Source organism: Hordeum vulgare, unplaced genomic scaffold (assembly GCF_904849725.1).
Source record: "Hordeum vulgare subsp. vulgare unplaced genomic scaffold, MorexV3_pseudomolecules_assembly, whole genome shotgun sequence".
Taxonomy (NCBI): Eukaryota; Viridiplantae; Streptophyta; class Magnoliopsida; order Poales; family Poaceae; genus Hordeum; species Hordeum vulgare.
The window spans coordinates 183,558-192,500 of record NW_025422490.1 but is presented as its reverse complement, the minus strand read 5'-3'; the positions used below and the strand labels follow the sequence as shown (position 1 = coordinate 192,500).

General features: G+C 32.6%; 2 non-coding genes across 2 annotated transcripts; one reads left to right on the top strand and one right to left on the bottom strand.

Moving 5' to 3' along the window:
- Window positions 1–214: 214 nt before the first annotated feature.
- On the bottom strand, window positions 215–286 carry TRNAN-GUU. The gene has a single exon. It is a non-coding gene; the product is annotated as a tRNA-Asn (tRNA).
- A 6,212-nt stretch (window positions 287–6,498) lies between these two features.
- TRNAL-UAG lies at window positions 6,499–6,578 on the top strand. Its single transcript has one exon. It is a non-coding gene; the product is annotated as a tRNA-Leu (tRNA).
- The last annotated feature ends 2,365 nt before the right edge of the window (window positions 6,579–8,943 follow it).

The following is an 8,943-nucleotide window of genomic DNA, read 5'->3' as shown; positions in this document are numbered from 1 at the left end:
GGGATAGCGGACGTAAAGCTATTGAACTTAGGTATGCTCTTTCCTTTTGTCGAAGTGGAATCGTAGAACAGAATGTGATACGATGAGATAGAATGCAATAGAAATAGAAACAAGGATAGCGAACGGGTTACCTACTCCTAAGGGTCAAAGCAAGCCCTTTAATTCAATTCTTTATTCTTACATTAAAATTCTTACATTAAAGAATGAATAAAATCTCCCCAAGTAGGATTCGAACCTACGACCAGTCAGTTAACAGCCGACCGCTCTACCACTGAGCTACTGAGGAACAAGGGGGGATTCGACCTCCTAGAGTTCAACTCCCGCTCTCAACCCATGAACAATATGAGTCCGAAGCTTCTTTCGTAACTCCCATAATTTCTTCGTAGTGGCTCCGTTCCATGCCTCATTTCATAGGGAAGCCCAAAGTGGCTCTATTTCATTCTATTTCACTTCCTAGCACTTCCTATCATTTAATATCCATCCCTTTGGTCTTATTGACATAAGAGATGTCATTTATAGTCTATCTCTTTCTATATATGGAAAGTCAAGAAATTCTCATCGAAACATCGAGAAATTGTGCATATAGAAAACTCTAAAGAAAGAAAAAAAGGAGACCCATGCCATGATTTTCAAATCTTTTCTATTTAGTAGTCTAAGTTTCTCGATGAGGATAATTAATTCGGTCGTTGTGGTCAGACTCTATTATGGATTTCTGACTACATTCTCCATAGGTCCCTCTTAGATCTTCTTTCTCCAATCTTGGATTAGGGAAGAAGGAGATATTTGCGACTACTGGCGGTTTCATTATGGGGCAGCTCATGATCTTCATATCGATCTATTATCCACCTCTGTATCTATTCTTTCTTAGCTAAACAGGTGGAAGATCTATCCAATTTGGTTATATTATATCATGGACTCGAAAAACGGATCTGAATTTGACTGAAATGCACGATCTTCACAGGTATCACTTTTCACGATACCTAAAAGGTGGAATAGCGATTTTCGAACCATTTCCTATAAGAGAATGGTTTCCATTACTTTGAGAAATGGATTCTTATATCAAACTATAGCTATTGCATTAAAGAAGAAAAGAAACTAATAGAAGTCGAAGACGCGGAATGATAGTGAATAGAGAGAAAGATTCTTCTGATTTTCTTGTTCCTGAAAATATTCTATCTATCTACTAGACGCCGTAGAGAATTTAGAATATTTATGTCTTTCAATTCTCGTACTCGTAATTGGAAAGTTATGGAAGGAGACCCATCATTTTGCAATGAAAACAACATATAAAACTCTGGACAATTTCGAAATCAGGCCAAGCGTCTTAATACATATGCAAAAAAATTCATTATTGGCCCACCATTGATTAGAAGATTTAGCTTGTATGAATCGCTATTGGTTTGATACGAATAATGGCAATCGTTTCAGTATGTTAAGGATACAGATGTATCCACAATTCATTTAGAGTTACTTAATAGTCTATTTCTTATACCATATCTCTATCCCGTGAAATTCTCGAGCCAAAAGATGGATGCCTATGCTGTGTTTCATTTTGCTAAATGATATCAATTAAATGGTGTATCAATTCCATAAATTGCATATAGCAATAAATAAATCAGCAAAATTCTTTCTACTATATTTAGATAGAAGAAACATTTCTTCTATCTAAAATAGTAGAAAGAATGTACCCTTCTATCCAAATCCAATTTGCATCGATAAAAAAAATCCAAATTCCAGTAGTAGATGAATAATTGCAAATTTGTGTGTGTACGAGATTAGAATAACTTCAAAATAACTGACATAATTTTTTATTTTTCCTGATCAGAAAAATACATGAAAAAGAAAGGAGGTAGAAAAATTTTAGGATTTATGGTTAAAGAAGAAAAAGAAGAAAACAGGGGTTCTGTTGAATTTCAAGTATTCAGTTTCACCAATAAGATACGGAGACTTGCTTCACATTTGGAATTACACAAAAAAGATTTTTCATCGGAAAGAGGTCTACGAAGACTTTTGGGAAAACGTCGACGTTTGCTGGCTTATTTGGCAAAGAAAAATAGAGTACGTTATAAGAAATTAATCGGTCAGTTGAATATTCGGGAGCAGTAATTTAATCCTTCAAATTTTTTTCTTGTTTTATTATTTTTTTAGTAGTCTTTATAGTAGTCTTAGATTTTTCATTTTGATGAGCCTCACTTTGAGGAATTCATGGAATAATCCATTTTCATGGAATAATGAATTAAGGAAGAAAGGATATGAGTCTACCGCTTACAAAAAAAGATCTCATGATAGTCAATATGGGCCCTCAACACCCATCAATGCATGGTGTTCTTCGACTGATCGTTACTCTTGATGGTGAGGATGTTATTGATTGTGAACCCATATTAGGGTATTTACACAGAGGAATGGAAAAAATCGCGGAAAACCGAACGATTATACAATACTTACCTTATGTAACAAGGTGGGATTATAGAGAGATTGTAGAAAGGGGTAGGATAGTTATTTTTGCAAGAGACTTGAATTCCTTAACTTAAGAAAGAAAAAAGAATAAAAACACAGATACATAACATAAAAAAAAGAATAAATAAGACGAGATTCGACCTCCCCCTACATATTTAATTTCTTCTCCTATACAAAAACTAGCAAGACCCACTCCATTGGTAATTCCATCAATAACACCCTTATCAAAAAACTCCGTTAGTTCGGTTAACCCTCTTATACCGAGGGTAAAGACCCTAGTATAGAAAATATCTATATAACCACGATTATATGACCAACTGTATATATTTTTTTTTACTTGATCCAAAAATTCTTTTTTAGGATTTCTTTTTACAAAAGAGTTTATTAAATCCAAATTCTGAAAAAAAGAATAAGCAGATCCATAGAAGATATATGCTATGAATAAACCAAAGATAGCTAGAGTTACAGAAGAAATTGCATTAGTAATAAATTCATATGAATTTACAAAAGAATTAGAACTTTCCTGGGTAAAGTTTTTTGAGGGAGTTAACCACTTTGATAATATGGTTAACTCTGCTATTCCATTATCCATTCCTCCATTATCAAAAGAGATTCCTATGAATCCAATGAACAAAGTGAAAAGTAGTAATATAAGAAGAGGAAATAACATAGTATTTCCCGTTTCATGCGGATAGGCAAAAGTGTTTTTAGCCCCAAAAGACGTAGTAAAGGATCCTATCCTATTTCTTGTATTACCTTGAATTTTGGGTATATTTTGTGAAAAAAAAGAAACTCCACTCTTCGTTGTTGATAAAACGAAATCCCTATTCACTCCTTTGGGTATCCTTTTTCCCCATAAGGATATTGAATACAAGGAACTCTCTTTAGTGCTACTGTAATTTTGAAAATGAACACGCAAATACCCACCAAATGTAAGTAAATATATCCGAAACATATAAAAGGCAGTTAATCCTGCAGTAAAGGAAGCTATTATTCCAAAAAAGGGCGAATACAACCAACTATTACTAAGGATTTCATCTTTGGACCAGAAGCAAGCAAGAGGTGGAATACCACAAAGAGAAAGTGTACCCCATAAAAAAGTAGTTCTTGTGATTGGAATGTATTTTCTTAAACCGCCCATAAGAACCATATTTTGACTTTTATCTGGTGAATACCCAACAAGAGGTTCCATTGAATGAATAACGGATCCAGATCCCAAGAACAATAAAGCTTTTGAATAAGCATGAGTGATCAAATGGAATAAAGCAGCTTGATAAGAACCTATACCTAGAGCTAACATCATATAACCCAATTGAGACATTGTAGAATAGGCTAAGCTTCTTTTAATATCTCTCTGAGCAAGAGCTAAAGTAGCTCCTAAGAATAGTGTTATTGTACCTACTAAAGAAATAAAACTCATTATCAAAGGTAAAGATATGAAAAGAGGAAGAAGTCGAGCTAGAAGAAAAATTCCCGCAGCAACCATAGTTGCTGCGTGTATAAGAGCCGAAATAGGAGTGGGTCCTTCCATAGCATCGGGTAACCATACGTGAAGAGGGAATTGTGCGGATTTCGCAACTGCACCAAGGAATAATAAAAAAGCACACAAAGTAGTAAGTAAAGAGTTAATTCCATTATTAGGAATCCAGTTATTAGCGATTTGGAACAAATCCCTAAACTCTAAACTACCTGTTATCCAAAAAAAACCTAAAATTCCTAATAATAGACCAAAATCCCCTACACGATTAGTTACAAAAGCTTTTTGACAAGCACTCGCTGCGATTGGTCGTGTAAACCAAAAGCCTATCAATAAATAAGAACACATTCCCACGAGTTCCCAAAAAAAATAAATTTGTATCAAATTGGAGCTAGTAACCAATCCCAACATAGAAGTATTGAAAAAACTTATATAAACAAAAAATCTCAAATATCCTTCATCGTGAGACATATAACCATCACTATAAATAAGAACCAGGATTCCTACAGTAGTAATTAGTATTAACATAATAGAAGTAAGTGGGTCAATCAAGTATCCAAATTCTAAAGAAAAATCATTATTGACGGTCCAAGACCATAGATATTGATAGATAGAACTTCCATTTATTTGTTGAATAGACAGTTGAACTGAGAATACCATAGCTATACTTAAGAGTAAAACACTAGGAAAAGCCCATATGCGACGAAGATTTTTTGTTGCTGTCGGAATAAGAATAAGGCCAAATCCCATTGACATAATAACTGGAAGTGGGAGAAGAGGGATTACCCATGCATATTGATATGTATGTTCCATAAGAAAAGAAATTGCGATTTTTACTTCAATTTTTCTATAAAATTGTTTCCGATTCACCAAACCAACTCTTATCTCTTTCTGAAAGAATAAATAAAAAGAATAAGAAAAAATACTGGAATTCTTCATTTTTTAAAAATTTATCTCATTGAAATAATAAAAAATGAAGAATGGGTTTAGTTGGTTAAATTCAAAAAGTTAATCAAATAACTTCGTTACCTAGTTATTATCTAAATAAAGATATTTACAAAAAAAAAAAAAGGAATCGTTTTACTTTTTACTTTCTATTCATTTTTATATTTCTTTAAAACAAAGATGAAACAGCTCTCTTGTTCCATAACTGATTGAGTGAATTCCAATGAAAATCTATGTTTATAAGAAATTATCGAATAGTCCTTATGACTATAAATTACCTAAGTTTTAGAATGTCTTGTTTAAGAGACTCAGTATTTTTTGTTTTGATTAGAATTCCTTTCCTTTATGGAATACAATACAATATCATTCTGAGCTTAATTAACTATTTGAATTTTCCCTTCTTTTTATCCCCCCGGGGGATAGGCTTCCATACCATATATCTATATATGGAGTATACTTGATATATAAATAGATATAAATGGGAAACCCTTCTATATATTCTATATTATTAAAACAAAGTATAAAATATATACAGAAAAAATGTTTAAAAATTCTTGTCTTATCCGCATTAGACAAAATGAAGTAAAAAATAATTCACAATTTCAGTATCTTTCAGTATCTAAGTATAAATACTAATAAAAACAAGAAAGAAGGATTGATTTGCAGCAATAGATGTCTTTCACATACAACTAGAAAAAAGTAATTTCCTTTTTGAATGGCAGTTCCAAAAAAACGTACTTCAATGTCAAAAAAGCGTATTCGTAAAAATATTTGGAAGAAAAAGACTTATTTTTCCATAGTACAATCTTATTCTTTAGTAAAATCAAGATCATTTTCCAGTGGTAATGAGCATCCAAAACCAAAGGGTTTTTCTGGGCAACAAACAAACAAATAATAAGATTTTGGAATAATATGAATTGATTTTTCAAAAAAGAATTCCAATTATTTAATAATTTGGATTCTTCTTTGAATGTACTTTTATGTGTCGAATTACTTCGGTACAATATTCTTATAACAAACCCCTCTTATATATACAATAAAAAAAAGTTTTGTTTGGTATACTGTGTGCTAAGTATTCTTTTCCTATCAATGAACTTTTCATAATTTTCATAATAGAATGCTCATATTTTATTATGAAAATTATGAAAAGTGGAGTATTCTTACAATAGGACTTACAACTTCCACCTATCTTATCCAAAATCATAAGGTTAGTAAATCTTATTAATAAGAGCATAAAGACTTTCATTCTAGAAATTTTTCAAAAATCCAAAAAGCCTTTTCTATTTATCCATTTTAATTTCATCATTAAATAGAAACCCTTTTGGATTTTTTTCATTGTATTGAAAGAATTTTCAAAATTTAAACGATAAATTAATTAGAAAAAATTAGTTCTATATCTATAATTGCAAGTTAGAAAAAAGAAGTTCCAACTCTTTCAACCAGTGTTTCTATTGGGCAAAGCAAGAGTTTATTGTAAAAAAAAAATGGAAACGATACTACCAAACGAAGTCCATTTTAATGAAAACTCTAATGTTCCTAAATTTTATGGACTTTCCCAATATCGACGATTCCCGAGATAATAGCTATTATTCTTTTAAGTTACCTATTATTTGAAGTTAGCCGCCATGGTGAAATTGGTAGACACGCTGCTCTTAGGAAGCAGTGCTCAAGCATCTCGGTTCGAATCCGAGTGGCGGCATTCTTGAAAAGGAATACAATAGATTAGAAATCAATTCGAAATTTACAATTTTGTAATGGGACCTTCCCCTTATGCTATTTGCAACTTTAGAACATATACTAACTCATATCTCTTTCTCAACGATTTCAATTGTGATTACGATTCATTTGATAACCTTATTAGTTCGTGAACTTGGGAGATTACGTGATTCGTCAGAAAAAGGAATGATAGTTACTTTTTTCTCTATAACAGGATTCTTAGTTTCTCGTTGGGTTTCTTCGGGACATTTTCCATTAAGTAATTTATATGAGTCATTGATCTTCCTTTCATGGGCTCTGTATATTCTTCATACCATTCCTAAAATACAGAACTCTAAAAATGATTTAAGCACAATAACTACGCCAAGTACTATTTTAACGCAAGGCTTTGCCACGTCGGGTCTTTTAACTGAAATGCATCAATCCACGATACTAGTACCTGCTCTACAATCTCAGTGGTTAATGATGCATGTCAGTATGATGTTATTAAGTTATGCAACTCTTTTGTGCGGATCCTTATTATCTGCCGCTATTCTAATCATTAGATTTCGAAATAATTTCCATTTCTTTTCTAAAAAGAAAAAAAATGTTTTAAATAAAACATTTTTCTTTAGTGAGATTGCATTTTTTTATGCAAAAAGAAGTGCTTTAAAAAGCGCCCCTGTCCCTTCATTTCCAAATTATTACAAATATCAATTAACGGAGCGTTTGGATTCTTGGAGTTATCGTATCATTAGCCTAGGATTTACCCTTTTAACCATAGGTATTCTTTGTGGAGCAGTATGGGCTAATGAGGCCTGGGGATCCTATTGGAATTGGGATCCTAAGGAAACTTGGGCATTTATTACTTGGACCATATTCGCAATTTATTTACATAGTAGAACAAATCCAAATTGGAAGGGTACGAATTCTGCACTTATAGCTTCGATAGGATTTCTTATAATTTGGATTTGTTATTTTGGTATCAATCTATTAGGAATAGGTTTACATAGTTATGGTTCGTTTACATTAACACCTAAATGATTACATAAAAAAAAACGTTCATGAAATGAACGTTTTTACTTTTATATTTTATTTGAGAACCCCTTGAGCGCCTTCTCAAAGGGTTCTCAAAAATTCGAGATAGATCTAATTATACTTTTTTACTTATTTCTGCATTAATAGAGCAGACTAGTAAAAAAAACCAAACCTATTTAGGATAATAATTGGATAAGAGAGCCTCTACCCTGTCAACGGATAGGGAGAGAACAAAATCTGGATAAATACCAATTCCTATTACTGGTAAAAAGATACAGATTAAAATAAAGAGTTCTCGTGGTCCAGAATCCACAAAATTTGCGTTTGGAACATTAAATAGCTTGTATCCATAGAACATCTGGCGTAACATAGATAATAAATAAATAGGAGTTAATATCATTCCAATTGCCATTACAAAAGTAATTAGTGCTTTTGGCATTAACAAAAATTTTGGACTAGTAATTAGTCCAAAAAATACTACTAATTCTGCGACAAAACCACTCATTCCTGGTAAGGCAAGAGAAGCCATTGAAAAGCTACTAAACATGGTAAAAATTTTAGGCATTGGGATAGATATTCCTCCCAGTTCTTCGAGATAAACAAGACGCATTCTATCAGAAGCGGTTCCTGCCAAGAAAAAAAGTGTAGCACCAATAAATCCATGGGATAATATTTGTAAAATAGCTCCATTGAGTCCAATGTTGGTTATGGAACCAATTCCTATAATTATGAAACCCATGTGAGATACAGAGGAATAAGCTATTCTTTTTTTGAAATTTCGTTGACCAAGAGAAGTTGAAGCTGCATAGATTATTTGGATAGCTCCTATTATTACTAACCAGGGCGAAAATAGATAATGAGCATGAGGTAACAATTCCATGTTGATCCGAATCAATCCATATGCTCCCATCTTTAATAATATTCCCGCTAAAAGCATACATGTACTATAATGTGCTTCCCCATGGGTATCTGGTAACCACGTATGTAGGGGTATAATCGGCAATTTGACAGCATAAGCAATAAGGAAGCCAAAATATAAAAGTATTTCCAAGGTTGCGGGGTATGATTGATTAATTAATCTTTCCAAATCTAATCCTGGTTCGTTGGAACCGTATAAGCCCATACCCAGAACTCCGATTAAGAAAAAAATAGAACCGCCTGCAGTATACAAAATAAACTTTGTAGCTGAATATAGACGCCTCTTTCCCCCCCACATGGATAAAAGTAAGTAAACAGGAATTAATTCTAACTCCCACATGATAAAAAAAAGTAAAAGGTCTCGCGAAGAAAATAATCCTATTTGACCACTATACATTGCGAGCATCAGGAAA